This window comes from Protopterus annectens, chromosome 12.part0, assembly GCF_019279795.1.
Source record: "Protopterus annectens isolate FY-2018-M chromosome 12.part0, PAN1.0, whole genome shotgun sequence".
Taxonomy (NCBI): Eukaryota; Metazoa; Chordata; order Ceratodontiformes; family Protopteridae; genus Protopterus; species Protopterus annectens.
The window spans coordinates 787,903,976-787,922,423 of NC_056746.1; positions in this window are offsets into that span (position 1 = coordinate 787,903,976).

Genomic DNA, 18,448 nt, shown 5'->3' on the forward strand with positions numbered 1-18,448 from the left:
CCCAAACGGATGGCCAGACCTGCCCCCAAATCAGTGGGCAGAGGCCCAGAAACAAGTACTGTCCCTCATGAACATGGGGGCTATTCAGCCAGTACCAGAAGAGGAAAAGGGACAAGGTTTCTATTCAAGACTTTTCCTGGTACCCAGAAAAGACAAATCATGGCATCCAATTTTGGACTTATCTACTCTAAACACATTTCTGGACATTCCAAAATTCAAGATGCTGACTCTTCAACAGTTACTTCCTATGCTAGGCAAAGATGCCTGGTTGGTAACTCTAGATTTAAAAGAGGCTTACCTGCATATCCCAATCAGGGAATCTTGCAGAAGATACCTCCACTTCAAAGCAGGCTACTTGCATTACCAGTTCTCTGCACTGCCCTTTGGCTTATTTACTGCGCCCAGGGTCTTCACAAAGTGCCTGGCTCCAGTAATTGCATTTTTCAGGCAAAGAAATATTCAGATATATCCATACCTGGATGATTGTCTAATTCAGGCAGAAAACAGGGACATTCTTCTAAAACATCTGACATTTGTAAAAAGGGTTCTAACTTGTCTAGGGTACAGTATAAACAAAAAGAAATCACAACTGCTACCCTCTCAAAAAATTACATTCCTGGGTGCAAGCTTGAATACAACTGCCCAGATGGCTTACCTTACGCCAGAAAAGCAAATTCATTTGGAAACTTACTTCAACCAGGTGGCCACAAAAACCCTGCTATCTGCAAGACAAATTCTGCAAGCCTTGGGGTTCATGGCCTCCTGCATTCTTCTAGTTCCATATGCAAGACTGCATATGAGGAAACTTCAGTGGTACTTAAAAAGTTTATGGAGTCAACATTGTCACAGCCTGGAAACAATGATTCCTATCATACCTTGCTTGCAACTAGAGTTCCTATGGTGGGCAGAGGCCTGCCACCAAAACAAGGGACTGCCATTCACTCCACCCCCTGCAGCCCAAACCCTAACTACAGATGCCTCAGACTATGCTTGGGGGGGGGGGGGGGCTCATCTGGCAGGGAAGTGCATTCAGGGCAAATGGAGCCCAAATCAAATGCACCTTCATATCAATCAAAAAGAAATGCTAGCTGTACAGAATGCACTGACAGCCTTCAAGGACTACCTTCATCCAGGACAATTAATGATAAAGACAGACAACACCACAGTTATGTGGTACATAAACAAGCAGGGGGATACACACTCCTACCCCCTTTGCAGACTAGCCATGGCATTGTGGAACATGGCCTTGACCTATCAAATACAACTACAAGCTCAATTCCTGCCAGGAAACCTGAATACTCTGGCAGATGAACTAAGGAGAAATCTCATGGACCCACACAAATGGAAACTGGAACCATGGATTTTCAACATGTTGATACACAAATGGGGGTGTCCAGACATAGATCTTTTTGCCTCACCCCAGAACTATCAGTTGGACAAATCCTGCACAAGCTGGAAACACCTATCAGTCTATGCCTTTCCCCCTCTGCCTCTGCTCTCCAAAGTTCTACTAAAAGTCAAACAGGACAAACCAAAAATGATTTTGATGGCTCCAGACTGGCCTTGCCAACACTGGTACCCACTCCTGCGCAATGTGTCACACCTTCCTCCATGGCACCTGCCTCAGACACCTTACTTACTGTCTCAGCAGAACAACCAAATTCTGCACACTCACCTCCAAACTTTTAATCTTGCAGCATGGCTAATCACCTAAATTCACCCTTAGCATCCCTCAGCAAACCTGTGCTGGATGTCATTTTGGAGGCAAGAAGGCCTAGTACTAGAAAATCTTATGCTGACAAATGGAAAAGATTCTGTGCCTGGAATTAATCACAAGGGATAAGCACAGCAGTGCCCAATATTCATCAGATTTTACAATGCTTAATTGAGATGCTTCACAAGGGCCTGTCCTTTTCTTCCATAAAAATCCAAGCCTCAGCTATTTCAGCTCATTACAACACAGAACCTCCCCTCTTCTCTCATCCTCTGCTAAAGCAGTATCTCAGAGGGGCCAAAAACTTAAGACCACCCAGAAGAGCTCCAACCCCTACCTGGGACCTCAATTTTGTATTGGAAAAACTGACTCTTCCTCCTTTCGAGCCAGCTGCTACTGCAGACTTAAAATTTCTATCCTGGAAAACAGCTTTCCTTTTAGCAGTCACTTCAGCTAGAAGGATTTCCGAATTACAGGCTGTTATGGCAGTGGAGCCCTTCATCATTTTTTATGCAGACAGGATGTCTCTCAGGACCAATCCATCCTTCATGCCTAAGGTTGTATCTAGTGTGGGTCTTAATCAGACCATTCATTTGCCAACTTTCTTTCCCAATCCACAGAACAAGGGGGAACGGATTCTGCTTTCATTGGATTTACACAGAAAACTTAGATTTTACTTAAACATGACAAAATCTCAAAGAAAATCGGAACAACTACTGGTGGTATTTGCTGCAGGGGCAAAGGGAAAGGCTATTTCAAAGCAGACTATTTCCAAATGGATAAGCCATTGTATTCGTTTCTGCTATATGCACCATGGTAAAACTATCCCCCCAGGGTATCAGATCTCATTCCACCAGGGCTGCATCTACTTCTACAGCCTTTCTCAGAGGTGTTCCTACCAGAGACATTCTAGAAGCTGCTACCTGGAGCTCAGTTTATACGTTCACCGAACATTACCATTTACCTTTCTTCTCTAAATACAGAGCTGGCTTTGCCACTGCTGTTCTGCAGAGTCTTATAGCTGGCCCTAATGCTGTATAATTTCCTCCATCCTACCATAGCTTTGGGAATCTACCCAAATGTAATGAATGCAACAGTGAAACACGAAGAACATAGTATAGTTGTCTACACTTACCATAAATGTAGATGTTCGAGTGTATTCACTGTTGCAATCCTGGTTACTCTCCCTCCAGCTCCCTATTTTTCTCTGACTATACCTATACTTTCTTCAACTATGCTTATAAGCCCTTTTGGTGTATTTGCTTTTGGGATTAGAGGTATTTTTTTTGTGTTTTTTAATTTTATTTGCTCCCCATTTGGGGGGCACCTGACATCTGGGGCAAGAAAAACTGATGTAATGGCGTCCGCTGCATGTTTTATACCCCTGACGACCTGATGTCATGGAAGAAGGGAGAGCAACCGACGCAGGACCTAAGACTTTGTTAATCAGGCCAATTGAGGGCAGCCTGCCAGCAGATTACCCAAATGTAATGACTGCAACAGTGAATACACTTGAACATCTACATTTATGGTAAGTGTACACAACTGTACTTTACTGATATTGTGCATTTCCTAACAAGCATATTTGATTCTGGTTCCAGTTTCTCCACTATAAAAGTAGAGTTAGCTGCAATCTTTAATTTTCGTTTGGGATTTGATTACTGTTGTTAAGCTACCCACAGACTCTGCAAAGCCTTTCTGAAGGGTGTTTTCTCCTCAGCCCCCCCCCCCCCTTAGGGAACTGGTACTTTCATGGGTCCTTCATTTTGTTTTGGAGGGATTAACAAAGCCTCCATTTCAACCATCTTCTTTCATTTCTTTAAAATTTCTGTCATGGAAAATCATGTTTTTGGTTGCTATAACTTTGGCCAGAGGAGTCTTGAGAGTTAAATGCCTTGTCCATAGTTCCTTCCTGTTTAATTTTTCATAAGGACAAGGTGGCTTCCAATGCAAATTTGAATCAACCCATATATCTGCTAGTATTTTTCCCTAACAATACCACTAAAGGAGAGTACATCCTTCACACCCTAGATGTCCACTGCTAAAAATTTGTCTTAAAAGAATTAAGTCTATTGGGAATGATTCTCAACTCTGTGTGAGCTTTGCTACTAATAAATTTGGCTCAAAGGTCTCTAAAGTTACTCTGTCCAGCTGGCTTTCTGACTACATCTCATTTGTCTTCTGTACCCACAGTCACACCTTACCATGCACGCCAAACAATCATTGTATGAGATCTTTCATTACATCTACAGCTTTCTTTATAAATTTTTCAATTAATGATATTTGTGCTGTAGCAACTTGGTCTGCATTGCATAGCTTCTTCAAACATTTCAAATTGGATGCAATTTTTAGGTCTAGGACTTCCTTAAAATCACTGTCCTTAAAGGTGTCTTGTCATGATGTCACCTAAGTTTTTTTTTTTTTAGCTGAGGATTCTGACCCACCATTCTGATAGGTTTGAGGGGATGAATAGGATACAGAAATTAAGTAGTTACCATAATACAGGATCCTTTCATCCTCATCTGTCTGATGTGACAACCCCCCCCCAACCCCTTTCCAAATTGTCATTATGAAGGATCTGAAGGTTTGTACTCTCACTTCAGGAAGATATGCTAAGGGCTAGGACTGTTGTATTGGCAGCCACCTTAATATGTGGACGCTCCATACACAGATGCATTATGGAAAGGCAGAACATTTAAAGGTGCTCAAGGCTTGAACACTACTTTTGTCAGCTCAGATCCAACAGGTAGTCCAAAGACCCATCAGTTGTATCCTGCCAAGGATATGATGAACCAGCCAGCTTTTTAAAACTTAAAAGTGCCTTCCTCATGCTATATCTGCCAGGAACAGACCAAGGGCTCATTCTGTGAGATTTAAAAAAGCAGTTAGACTACAGATTATTATATTCATAAAATAAAATAAATAAAGTATTTTAAGAACTAAGCCAACATGAGAATGGAGAAAGGACTATCTGCCGGTATGGATGACTGCAATTAGGGTTACAAAGAATTAGGCAAGAGTGGACTGGAATTTACTGGAGAAAACTGGCAAAGGAGCTAAGGTATTGGGAGCTAGAGAGGGAAAGGTAATAGAATGAGAAGAGGCCAAGAAGACATCTGAACTGCAGGCTAGAGACTGCCTTCCCGCTCAGGCACTGATATCAGAGTATATTTAAAGAGAAAGGGAAATCCTAAGTGGCCTGCTGTGGTAGAGGTTTTAGTTGAATGTAGAACAGAAGCTGCTGTTAAAAAAGGGATAATTAGTAGGGCATATAAAATATTGCATGATAACTATAGGAATCAGAGGAAGTTAGAAAAGAATAGGAAGCGAGATTGGATAAATTATTCACAAGGAAACAATGAGAGGACATATATATGGCTGCCAGTTATCCAACAAATTCTAGAAGATTTAGGATTTTTGCTTGGAAGTGTTTGAATGGGTATTTTTGTATTCTAACCAGACTGCAGAGATTTTTTTCCTAGGGTAGACGGCAAATGTTGGAGTTGTGAAGGGAAAGAAAGAGCTAACTGGGAACATGTGTTTTGGAGTGTAATGAACTGGCAGACTTTAAAATTCCCTACAAAGTAATCTGTCAGAAACATTGGGGGGGGGGTGGCAAATGGGTGTATTGCAGTCTCCAAGGCAGTCACATTTTTCATATCTGGATGATTTTCCTATTTTCCCAATAGTCTAGAGTCATTGAAAACAGTTCAGAATCTCCCACTCAGTCTGGGCTTTCAAATTAACTATCAGAAGTAGCATTTCTTATCACAGAATAATTTGCCTGGGATGTAGGTTAGATTCTGCCCTTGGAAGAGATTTTCATTTTCCTGACATTTTCATTTTCTTGACAAAGTATAGATGTAGTAAAAGATCTTCCTGAGATTTTTCAGTCTACGTCTGCCAAGAAATTTCTTAGGATTCTAGGATAATTGGCTTCTTATGTTTCCCTTGGCCAGATTTCATACAAGAAAAATTCAGTGGTACCTCAGATCACTCTGGACTCGGCATCTACACCATTTATCTTTTCACATCCCTATATCAGGGTTTGTAAGAAGGGAAGTTATTTGTTGGGTAGACCAGTTCTCTCAGAATCCAGGTCTCCCAGTGTGTTTCAAGTTATGCTTCAGACCTATCATGGGGAGAAGTTTACAAAGGAGTTAGAGTGTCAGAGCTGTCGAACAAACTCGACAAGCAAAATCACATAAAATTCAAAGAGTTGATGTCAGTAATGAATACTTTGAAAGCCCTAAATCATCTCTAGTCTTTCAGACTGATGCAAGTTTTCACATGCAGCACCTCAGTGATAAGGTGCATAAATAAACAGAAAGTATAATACCTTTCCCCCTTTGCAGACTTGCATTGATAGCCAAGGAGGTAGCAACTCACATTGACTCTTTAGGCTTCATACATTCAGATAGATCAACACATTGTGGCAGACCAGCTAAGCAAGACCAGGGCAGACTCTCATGAATGGAAACTGCACCCTGTAGTCTTCCAAGAATTGATCAAACTGTGAAGAATACCTGTAATAAATCTGTTTGCTTCCAGAATTCCATGCAAGCAGGCCTAGAAGACAGATGGCTTCTCATTCTAATGCACATGAATGTTCCTCTATGCTTTTTACCCTTTCTACTGATATTTAGGGTGCTTCTAATGATCCAGAAGGAATCCGTGAAGATTGTAATGGTGACTCCCTTTTGGCCCAAGCAACACAGTGATTTTTCTTTTGAATCTGGCCAAGGGCAGTTGCCATAGGCTTCCCCACAGACTGGATTTACTCACACAGGACAGGAATGGTTGTTGTATCCCAGTCTGGAAAAATGGTTGCTATACCCCAGCCTGGAAACTCTTCAGTTGACTGTCAGGATGATAGAATTTTGATACTTTTTAGGCACCTTTTTTCTTTTGAGGACATGCATCAGGTATTGAAGGAGGCTAAAAAAACTGCTACTAGGAAATCATATATACATATAAGTGAAAAATATTTTCTAGTTGGTGCCATTCCAAGAACCAGAACTTTCTGAAGGCCTAGCTGCCTCTGGTTCTTGATTATTTTTGCGAGTTGCTGTCCTTTGCTTTTTTTTTTTTTTTAACTGCATTGTTATGGTTCATTTGTCAGCTCTTGGACACCCCCCATCTTTCCACCTGCTTTCAAGTCAAGCAGTTTTTGAAAGACTTTTACATTCCTGTACACTTTGAAAAAAGCTGGCTCATCTTTAGGATCTTAACTTTAAACTTGAAAAGCTTTTATGTTAAGTTGTCTATCTCGCCTTCATTCTTGCTGGATGGGTTCGGAGCCGTCCTCGGCTCCGACTCGGCCACTCTAAAAGCTCGAGAGTTGGTTCCACCGGCTCGAGGCTCCCCTTATATCCCACAATGCTAGGCGAGAGTTACCTCAGATCTCGTTTGCCGCTACAGCTTCGAGGTTGGTTGCTTCTACCGGTTCCTGGTGAGTTTAAGCTTTTCTATTAAAAGTTACTCTTTTTCCCCTTTTCAGTTTAATTATTCTTAAATTAGTATAGTTCATAGAACTTTATCCCCGACCCTAATTTTTCCGTTTCTTGTTTAAAAGAACCTTTGGTTCTTCCCTTGGGCCTTAGGCCTTCTCTTCCCTAGGGAGTGTTTGTGTAGTTTTGCTACAGTTTGTTGTACTTTATTTTTAGTATTTTACTAAAATTGTTATTCTGACAGGGTATAACTGGTGTGTTTGAGTGTGTGTTTGTGTTCACCAGTTAGGCTATGTCAAAAGAAGCAAAGGTCTCGATTCAAGAAGTGTGATGCGTGCTGTCAGAAAATGTCTCTGACAGACGCTCACACTTCTTGTGTCTATTGTCTGGGGCCTTTGCACCTGCAGGACTCCTGTGCTGTTTGCCATGGCTTCAGCCCCAGGGTCCTGCAGGAAAGAAAAACAAGCTAATTCTGAGAGGCTTGTTGAAGCCTGAGGATTCCCTGTCTGTCTCAACAGGAAGCCCTCTAAGGCATCGAGGTCTTCGCTCCGCTTCTGAGCCGAGACCTCAGGTTGTTCAACCTTTGCCTTTATCGGCTCCGGCTGGGGCCGTTAAGGCTCTGTCCGTCGTTTCTGTGGCTTCCTCGGCTCGGCGGAGCCGAGGTTATCGAGGTACCCGTGTCGGCTCCGACAAGATCTTGAGCCGACAACCAGAAAGAGGTCTAGGTCACCTTCTCTTGGCTCCGTTCATTCGGCTCCAGGTTCTCCCCTGCTGTCTGAACGGAGCCAAAGGTCTCATTCCTCTAGGTCATCGAGGCTTTCCGATCATGACCTTCAGAGGGTGGTGAGTCGACTACTCAAGTCCGAGGCACTAGCCCAGATGCTTCAGAGCCCGACTCATCAGTCGGTGCCTGCCCCGTCCATCAACTCTTTCCTCCTTGACTCTTTTGAGTTCGAGCGGGTCGTCGGAACCGAGACTGTGGTCACCTCGAGCCGAGACAATTGTCTTTTCTTCCGTGGAGGAATTCGGCGCCGGACTTCCCTCGTCGGCTCGGGGTGAGTGGCATCGGACCCTTGTCCGACCCCCTCTCCCTCGGTGCGCTGGTGAGTTCGGCTCCGACATCGGCCTCGGAGCCATCACTGTCGGTGCCGAGGGGTTCTTAGCTCCTCGGGCGGGACCTCTGGCTCTGCCTGACAGGGGTGCATTCGAGGTCATGCGGAGTGTGTTAGAGCCTGGCTCTACTCCACAGTCGGCTCCGTCAGCCCCTCCCTCTATGCTGCCTCAGGGTAAGTCGACTCACTCCCTCATTCCGGACAGCAGAGAGCCAGCTCCTCAAGAGCCCCCTTTGGGGATTTCATCCTCTTCCGAGGCCTCTCCTGATTTGGCAGAAGAGCCCCCTCGGAAAAGGAAGTGCAAGAGGAAGCACATTGACTCACCTGAGTCTATCACGTCGGACACAGATCTGGATGATTCTGAGGGTTCCCCCCGTTCCCCTTCTGAAGATGTCTCATTTGCAGACATTCTGGAAATCCTTAAACAGAGGGAAGATGGGCCAGCCCTCAACCCTTCAGTGGACGAATATGTGTATCTTGAGGCGTTTGGCTCTCGTCCTTCCACCTCCTGGGTGTCCCCTTGACCCCCTCATGCAGGTGGTAGCTAAGAAGGCATGGACGGCTCCTGATTCAGTGGACCCCACTCCCAGGAGACCCTCCAAATTCATCACAGCTCCATCAGACAAGCAATTTTTATCAAAAGGAGTTTCTGTGGATGCTATGGTGGTAGCTGCCGCCACAAAGAAGGAACTGGCTGATCCTTCAGTGCCTGTCCATCCACCTAACAAGGAATCTAGGTCCATGGATAGGTACGGAAGCGGATGTTCTCCTCAGCGACTTTTACCATGCGTTAAGCTGAATTACCTGTGCCATTTCACTCGTCTTCAAAGGGACTTGGTCAAGGAAGCGAGTGAGATGTTGAAGGACCCTACAGCTGCTGGGTTCCAAGAAAAAATGAACACGCAGCTGGCTATCCTTAATTCCATTTCCAACTCCTCCATGCCTCCTCTCTTATGCGGCCGATGGAGCGAGTAGAGCAGGAACAGGGTAGCCTTACGTAGGCACGCCTGGATGCGGCTATGCAATTTTGGAACCTTTCAAGACGTCTTTCACGAACTCCCCTTTTGATGGATCATCTCTTTTGGTCCTCAAGTGAAAGAAACCCTGACTAGGTGCGAGACTGATGGCAAGACCCTTTCTGCCGTCGGAGTCCGTTTTCGACTCCTTCTAGGCCTTACCCCAAAGGCCAGAAGGGTGGAAAGATGTGGTTCCGTAAACAATCTCAAGGGACTTAGCCTGACGACAGAGTCGGTTCCCGCCAGAGGCAGAGGGGAACAACAATGGTAGACGTCGCCCTAGAGGCAGAGGGGTCCAGAACCAGGGCAATCGAAAACTTCCTCCGATAAGCCTTTTCAGCATCCCTGAGGTGTTGCCCGACTGCCCATCTTCGAGGCAGTCGGGGAAGATTGTCACTGTACCCAGAAGCCTGGCTATCCTTGACACAAGACAAATGGGTACAGTCCATCATTTCGAAGGTTATTCTATCCCCTTTCTTCGCTTTCCAAATCAGTCAAAAAATCCCTTCCAGATGTTCCACCGCTCAAAGGGATATAGCAGCTTTGGAAATTTCAAAACTGCTTGCAAAAAGAGCTATTCAGCCAGTGTCAGCAGACCAACAAGGATCCGGAATCTACTCAAGGTTCTTTTTAGTTCCAAAGAAAACAGGGGACTGGAGACCAATTTTGGATCTCAGTATCTTGAACAGATCGGTCAAGAAAACAAGATTTCGATGGTCACGCTGCAATCCATTCTTCCCCTATTGGGAAAAGGAAACTGGATGTGCTCTATAGACCTTCAGGACGCGTACTATCACATAAAAATGAACAGACGCTCCAGAAGATTCCTCCGCTTCAGGCTGGGAACCAGTCATTTTCAATTCAGGGCCCTGCCCTTTGGTCTCACCACTGCCCCCGGTGTTTACCAAATGCATGGCAGTGGTAGCTTCTCACCTGAGACGACAAGGATTCCAGGTGTTTCCATATTTGGACGACTGGCTCCTCACAGCTCCCACCAAGCATCTCCTTCTGATGGCCAGAGATTACACTTTTCGCGTCTGTCAAAATTGGGTATCTCAATAAATTGCGAAAAGTCTGTTTTGTCGCCTTGTCGTACTATTACCTACATAGGCGCAAATTTAGATACTATAAACATGTCTGCAACACTAACGAACCAAAGGATATCAGACATTCAAAAATTGGTGTCACTACTTCTCAACAACAACAGAGCCAAAGCCAGGTTAGTTCTAAAGGTGTTGGGAATTATGGCAGCGCCATACCTCTCCTCCCATTGGCCAGATACCACATGCGGATCCTTCAGTGGATGCTCTTTTCTCAATGGTCATACCAGGAACTTCCAATGTCTCACACCATTATGATCACGCGTGCAAAAGCATCTCATGTGGTGGATGTCTTCCCCAGCTCCTGTTGGGAGACCATTTGTTCCACCTCCTCCGGTTGCTACTCTGACAACGGATGCCTCCCTGATCGGGTGGGGGCATTATCAGGGCAGGACAGTCCAGGGCACATGGCAACCAAACGAATGCCACTTGCACATAAATGTTCTGGAGATGAGAGCAGTGCTTTTAGCGTTGCAAGCTCTTCAAGACTATCTTCCCTTGGGAAGCGATTGCAATCCAGACAGACAATATGTCTGTAGTGTGGTACATCAACAAACAAGGCGGAACCAGATCATACCCCTGTGTCGAGAAGCACTCAGACTGTGGCAATGGGCGATTTCTTCTCAGCGTCTTCTGATAGCAACGCACATCCCCGGGAAGACCAATCACATTGCGGACAAGTTGAGCAGAGCTATTCTTATGCCTCACGAGTGGTCTCTGAAAGACTCTGTAGTGAGAGAGATATTTCTCAAGTGGGGTCAGCCTTGTTGCGATCTTTTTGCTACTCCCCAAAACAGCAAGTGCAGAGAATACTTCACTCTATTCCCTTTACCAGGCCAACCCAGCAGGGATGCACTAGTCCAAGTTTGGCCCCGGGACTTCTGTATGCATTTCCTCCTTTCCCACTGATCTCTCAAGTAATACAGAAAGCTATCGCTCAGAAGGCCTCATTGATCCTCATTGCCTTACTGGCCTCGACAAGTGTGGTTCCCCTTTCTACATCGATTTCTTTTGGAGCGACCGTGGAACCTGGACCTAGTTCCAGATCTTTTGATCCATCAGTCGGGTCAGCTTCATCGCTCCCTCCCTCTCTGAACCTCACTGCTTGGTTCCTCCACTTCCAACAGTAGCCAGGCTTCCTCAATTATCTCACTCTGTTAGAGATATTTTGATAGCTTCCCATAAATCTTCCACTCGAAAGATTTATTTGAGTAAGTGGAAACGCTTCTCATATTGGGCACAAGGAAAGGACATAGATCCTTTCACCGCTTCCATCCAACTAGTCCTTGATTTTCTTGCTGAACTCTTCCATGCAGGTTCATCTCCATCTACTCTTAAGGTTCAATTGGCGGCTATTTCTAATTTCCATGTGGGTATTTCTGAATCTGCCCTAATGTCCCACAAACTCTGCAAAGCCTTTTTGAAAGGAGTTTTTCTTCTCAGACCTCCTGTCAGAAATCCTCCTTCTCCTTGGGACCTAAATTTAGTTCTTGCTTCTTTGATTCTTTCCCCTTTCGAACCTGCAGCTTCATGTTCCTTAAAGCTATTATCATGGAAAACTCTTTTTCTGGTGGCTATCACATCAGCTAGAAGAATTTCAGAACTTCAAGCACTCAGTTGTCATTCTCCTTACCTTGTGTTCCATAAGGACAGAGTTTCCTTACTAACCCGTCCTTTTGCCTAAGGTGGTTTCAACATCAAATCTAAACCAATGCATTGATCTCCTGTTTTTTCCGGAGTATGCAAATAGGTCTGAACAGAAATTACATTACCTGGATGTTCATCGTCAATTAAGGTACTACTTGGACAGGACAAACTATTCAGAAAATCTGATCAACTGTTTGTCTCCTATGCGGAAAGCAGAAAGGGACTTCCAGTTTCAAAGGTATCTTTATCCAGATGGCTAACATCTCTGATTACCCTTGTTTATGAAATTAGACACCAAGAACTGCCTAATAAACCTAAAGCCCATTCCACCAGAGCTTTGGCTACTTCTCTAGCCTTCCAAGACAGACTGCCTATTGACACCATTTGTGCAGCGGCTACTTGGGCTACTCCTCACACTTTTATTTCCCATTATAAGTTGGATTTAGCTTCTAGGCATAGAGCTAATTTTGGTTCCACTGTTCTCAGGAGTCTGTTCCGTTAGGCCACCGGGACAAGGTGCTAGGGGCCGACGCGTCCCATCCAGCAAGAATGAAGGCGAGATAGACAACTTAACATATAGAAGTTATGTTCTTACCATAACGTTCCATGTTAGTTGTCTTCTTCTCGCTTCTTCTTAAGGCCCTCCTTCCCCTGGCCTGGACAGACCTAGAGGAGTTGTGATCGTGACCTCTCTTTCTACCACCTCTTTCTTAGTCATATGCTATTATGCATATTTCTTGTTTCAGGATATAGGTCACCCCTTTTCTTCCTGCTGTTAGAGGTGGATTCTGTTTCACTGTTATACTGTTTTTGGTATAAGCTGGGTTAGCTTACAAACGAGATCTGAGTTAACTCTCGCCTAGCATTGTGGGATATAAGGGGAGCCTCGAGCCGGTGGAACCAACTCTCGAGCTTTTAGAGTGGCGAGGTCGGCTCCGAACCCATCCAGCAAGAAGAAGGCGAGAAGAAGACAACTAACATGGAACGTTATGGTAAGAACATAACTTCTATTTTTTTCCTGTTTGAACCAGTTTATGAAATTGATTTGAGGTTCTTATCATGGAAGACTATTGTCATTGCTCTGACTTCTAGAAGAGTATCTGAGTTACAAGTTCTAATGGTGAGTCATTCAACCCTACCTCATTTCCACAGGGGCAGGGTTTCTTTGAGAACTAATCCTTCTTTTATGCTGAAAGTCATCTCAGTTTACTTTAAACCAGTCCATTAATCTCAATTTCTTTTTTCTAAGCTCAGAAACAAGACAGAAAAAGTCCTTTGTGGCTAAGCTGCCTCCTAGACAAAACTCAGTCCTTCAGGAAAGCTGAGCAATTGTTTGTCTTCTATGAAGTTAAAAGGAAATAACAACCTCTGCCAAAGCAGACAGTTTCTAGATAGTTATTTGATGCTGTTTCTTTTTGATGCTCTCACTGTAACAAGCCACTTCCAGGCAGGATTATGGCCCATTACACTAGGGCTTCTGCTTCTTCAGTGGCTTCTTGGAAATGAGTAAACTGCAGAAGGATTCTAGAGGCAACAGTTTGGCTCTTTGTACATACTTTTACAAAGCATTATGAACAAGATTGCTCTTCCAGGTCCAGAACATGCTTTGCTAGGACCGTTCCTCAGGGGCTGTTGCATTTTTAATTTCTTCTTTCTCCCCTTTTGTGTTTTAAGTTGTGGTAGTCTACTCAAATAGCTGAGGTTAATGCAACAGTGATCTAATGCTGAACATTGCACATACCATAACAGCAGATTTTCTAATTTAGCACTGTTGCAATAGCTGCCCCCTTCCACCTGTTCTCTTTCTGTCATCGTTTTATATTCTTAGGGTGGACTTGTATATACCCTTAGGTATATAGTTACTGTTATATTACATTTCCTAGCATTTTTCCTTTTAAGGCTTGCCTCCATTCTTGGTACAAGAAAGCTCTGATGCTTTTGGCACTCTGCCTTTTTATATTTGCTCTGCTCAAGCTCCTGCTAGGTAGAGTATATGGAATGTGTCTTTAACCTTTGAAAAGCTGGTCTGTTGGTCATATCATTTGCAGTTCAATAAAATCCACAGATAGCTGCAGGGTGAAGGTACCAAAGTGCAAAAACGAAACACAGATAATCTCCAAAAACACAAAGTAATACTACAGCTCTGGAAGTCCCAAACTTTTATTAGAACACACAGTCAAGACAGATCAGTAAGCGCTTTCGCATTACATCCGAATCCTTCATCAGACATAAAACCATTGCATATTCCATTCATTTAAATACTAAAAAAGGCGCCAAAAACTCATTCATAAAACTTTTAATTCCTAAATAATTATTTCAGACTTACCACTAGATGGCAGTCATAGTACATATATCTTAAACAATTACTTTGTTAAAAAACAATGAATTACCTTAACATAATAAAAACATACAATAAAAATGTGTATATGCATATATAAAATCAACAATATAAAAATACAAAATATGAAGAAAAAAAAATATATATATCTATATATATATAGAAAAACACACAATAAATAGATAAATAAATACCTACATATAATATATTTTTATATATACACGTACATATACATTTCATCTCATTGTTTCAAAGGTCTCTCTTTAAGGAATGGTTTGAGAGATATCCTGTTATTTAAACCATTACCTTTGTCTGACTGCATCCCAATTATCCATTTTATCTCTTCCTTCTCTGTGTAATTTTTAATGTTCCCTAATCTATTACTCTTTTTAACCAACTTCAGCACCATAAATCTAAACTTATGACTTAGGTCATGATCTAACACATGTTTTGCCAATGCATTGGTCTCATCTTCATGATTAATAGCATAGATATGCTCTCTTACCCTTTCTCTCAAAGTTTGGTTAGTTTTACCTATATAAAAACGTGTACATTTTATACATCGAGCTAAATAGTCTGTGGACTTACAATCAGTGTAATGTTTAAAAACATGAGTCCCATTGGTATCTGAATGTGTAAAGCTATTGGAGCCTAACATATAGGAACACTGATTGCAGTTCCTACAGGGAAAAGTTCCTTGCCTACTTGACATCACTTTATTTACCTTATTATCTTCATAACATAGTAACCTTTTCAAGGACTTATTGTTACGACAACTATAGTTCGTATCTCATCATTAGTCGTTAGACTAGCCCAATTTCTACTTATCATTTCACGTATATTCCTATTATTGGAATATGGTATATTCAGTCTAACTTGTACATTGGCCGAATTCATACGTCTCACTACTTGAGTTGATTCAACGGTGTTCACATCTTTCTTCCTAAAATGGGGTCTACCTATCCCTTTTCTATCCACTATTTTTGGATCATGCAGTTTATTACTTTCTTCTATACAATAGCCTCTCATAATAAATTCTTCTCTCAAATTGCTTAACGCAGATTTATTATCATCACTAGTCAGTTTGGATATTCTTCGTCTTTGATTGATAACTATATTCTGGTATATATGTGTAGGATGCATGCTCGTGCGATGAAGCAAATTATTCTTCCTACAACTTTTCCTATACAAAGAGGTCGAAAAACTATAATTTTCTTTCATAATTAACACATCTAGAAATTCACTCTCTAGCGTAGACCATCTGCCTTCATATTTCAAGAAACTAGTAGTTTGCTTAATATATTCAATGAATGAACATAAATTGGTCTCAGTACCATCCCATAGGAGAAAGACATCATCTACAGACATTTTGTAGTATTTAATATTTCCAGCATAATTAGTATCCATGATATATGTCTTCTCCCATTGGGCCATAACTAAATTGGCGTACAAGTTCGCACAAGGCGTCCCCATCGCCACTCCTTTCGTCTGCAGATAATACTTATCAGCATACACAGAAACATTATTCTGTAGAATCAACTCAAGTAACAACATGCATTTCATCATTTTGTCGCTATTAACATTCTTTCCATTTAGAAACTGTCTTAGATATTCTAAACCATCTACATTCTGTATCATTAGTAAATAGCAACATTACATCTAAAGTTACAAGCCAAATGTTAGATAAATCAACACCATTATTTATACATTCAGAAAAACTAGTAAGAAAATCCTGAGTGTCTTTAATAATGGTGTCTGTAGTCTGAACTATCTCCCTTAACTGCTTCTCAACATATATGGAGAGTGGTTCTGTCAACCACCCTCTACAAGAGACAGTTGGTTTCATTTTAGGTTTCTGGGGATCCTTATGGATCTTCGGTAGACCCCTAAATGTTGGAATAGTTGGTAGTTCAACAAGAAAATATTTGTACAAATCAAAACTAATAATATCACACATTAAAAAATCATATAAATTACTATGCATGTTGCTGATTATCGTATTCAATTGTGTATTATTTTCAATTTATAAGTTTCATTTCCATCTAACATTGACTGCATTACACTTTCATAATAATGCCTGTCTGGAATAACGATGGCGCCACCTTTATCCACAGACCTAATGATAATTTCATTGTTATTACTTAATTTAAAAAGTGCTTGGTGTTCACCTTCATTTAAATTATAGAGAGTCTGTTTAGATTTAAATACTTGTTCATTAGCCATTTGTATAAAATCTCTCTCACAAGCTTGCTCAAATGCTTCTAAAAGGGGATGCATATATGGTATATATACACTGGGTTTCTTAAACAAATTATGTTCAACATCATGGTCATTCTTAAATAACATTTTCAGTGCAATATTCCTAACAAACATCTTAATGTCAAGAATAAAATCAATCATGTCAGTCCCTTTAGAAGGTGTAAAGGAGAGGCCTCTACTTAAAGGTGACTTCTCAAAAGTTCCTAATTCATATTGAGACAAATTTACAATTAAGTCAAACTCACTTGTTTCTGCATTTTGTTCTGTAGCATTGTTGAATCCCCTGATATTTTCCGTTTCCTGTTGGATTTGGTAGGAGTCCATTTCTTCTGTTCCCGAATTGGTAATGGGAACTGATGAAAAAATGAGTTTAAAACGGGTCCATTAGTGTTCACGTTTATTTGCTTCCTTCTCACATCGACATTACACATAAGAGTGTGTTTGCTAGCTTCAGTCACTTTCTGGCACGGCTCAGTGTTAGAAACAGAGGCACATTCAACATTATTTACTGAAACAACGTGCTGTGCCTTAGGTTGCAATGGATTTACAAATTGCAATTCTTCATTCGATTCTGGCGTTGTCCCATGGCTGTTGGTTAAAACAGGTGTCTCTTCATCTTGTCTGTTATCTCATTTCTGAGAGCCAAACGTATGGTAGTCTACTCAAATAGCTGAGGTTAATGTAACAGTGATCTAATGCTGAACATTGCACATACCATAACAGCAGATTTTCTAATTTAGCACTGTTGCAATAGCTGCCCCCTTCCTCCTGTTCTCTTTCTGTCGTTGTTTTATATTCTTAGCGTGTACTTGTATATATCCTTAGGTATATAGTTACTATTATATTACATTTCCTAGCATTTTTCCTTTTAAGGCTTGCCTCCATTCTTGGTACAAGAAAGCTCTGATGCTTTTGGCACTCTGCCTTTTTATATTGGCTCTGCTCAAGCTCCTGCTAGGTAGAGTATATGGAATGTGTCTTTAACCTTTGAAAAGCTGGTCTGTTGGTCATATCCTTTGCAGTGTATGACACAGATAGCCTAGGGTACTGCAACATTGGTTTTTGAGAACATTTACTGTCATAGTAAGTTTACTTACACTACTGTCCTTTCCACAGTTTTACATATGAGGCTAGGCTGATAGGTGTATAGTTTCCAGGGTCAGCTGTTGGTTCACCCTTGTGTAAAGACATTACGAGTGCTGTTTTTCCAGGATTCAGGAATGTGGTAAGTGATCCTAGCTTTTAAGAAGGCTCAGAGGACTTATTTTCATAGTGATTATAGGGGTAACTGGGATTGTAAGATAACTATAATTGTGGATGGAGTAAAATTTGCACTAAATTTATCATTTAGAACATTATCTACATCCTTTGGGGCAGAGTGGGCAGTATTATTGTGGAGTAGCAACAAACATTCTTGTGTGTCAGTTTTTAACTTCCAAACATAGCTAAAGAAATATTTTTAGTTGTTTTTTTTTTTGTTTGTTTCTTTGGCTATTTTAAGTATATATTCATCTGTAAGCTTCCTAATGGTTCCTGTAACCAGTTTACCACTCTCCTTAAGTGTGTTTTTAAGGTGTGGAGAAAGAGACCTCTTAAAAGCATTAAATTATTTTTTTCTCTTGTTCTTTAATTTATTTATATGGGTATTACACCATATGGGTTGTTTTTAAATTTCCCATTAGATTTGATGCAGATGGGGACTTCTTTGTTGATAGAACTGTTTAAGTGGGAGTAGAAATCAGAGGCATAGGATTCCATTAGAGGAATATTACAGCTGAATTAATGTAGGTCATCAGGTAACAGAAGAATGTT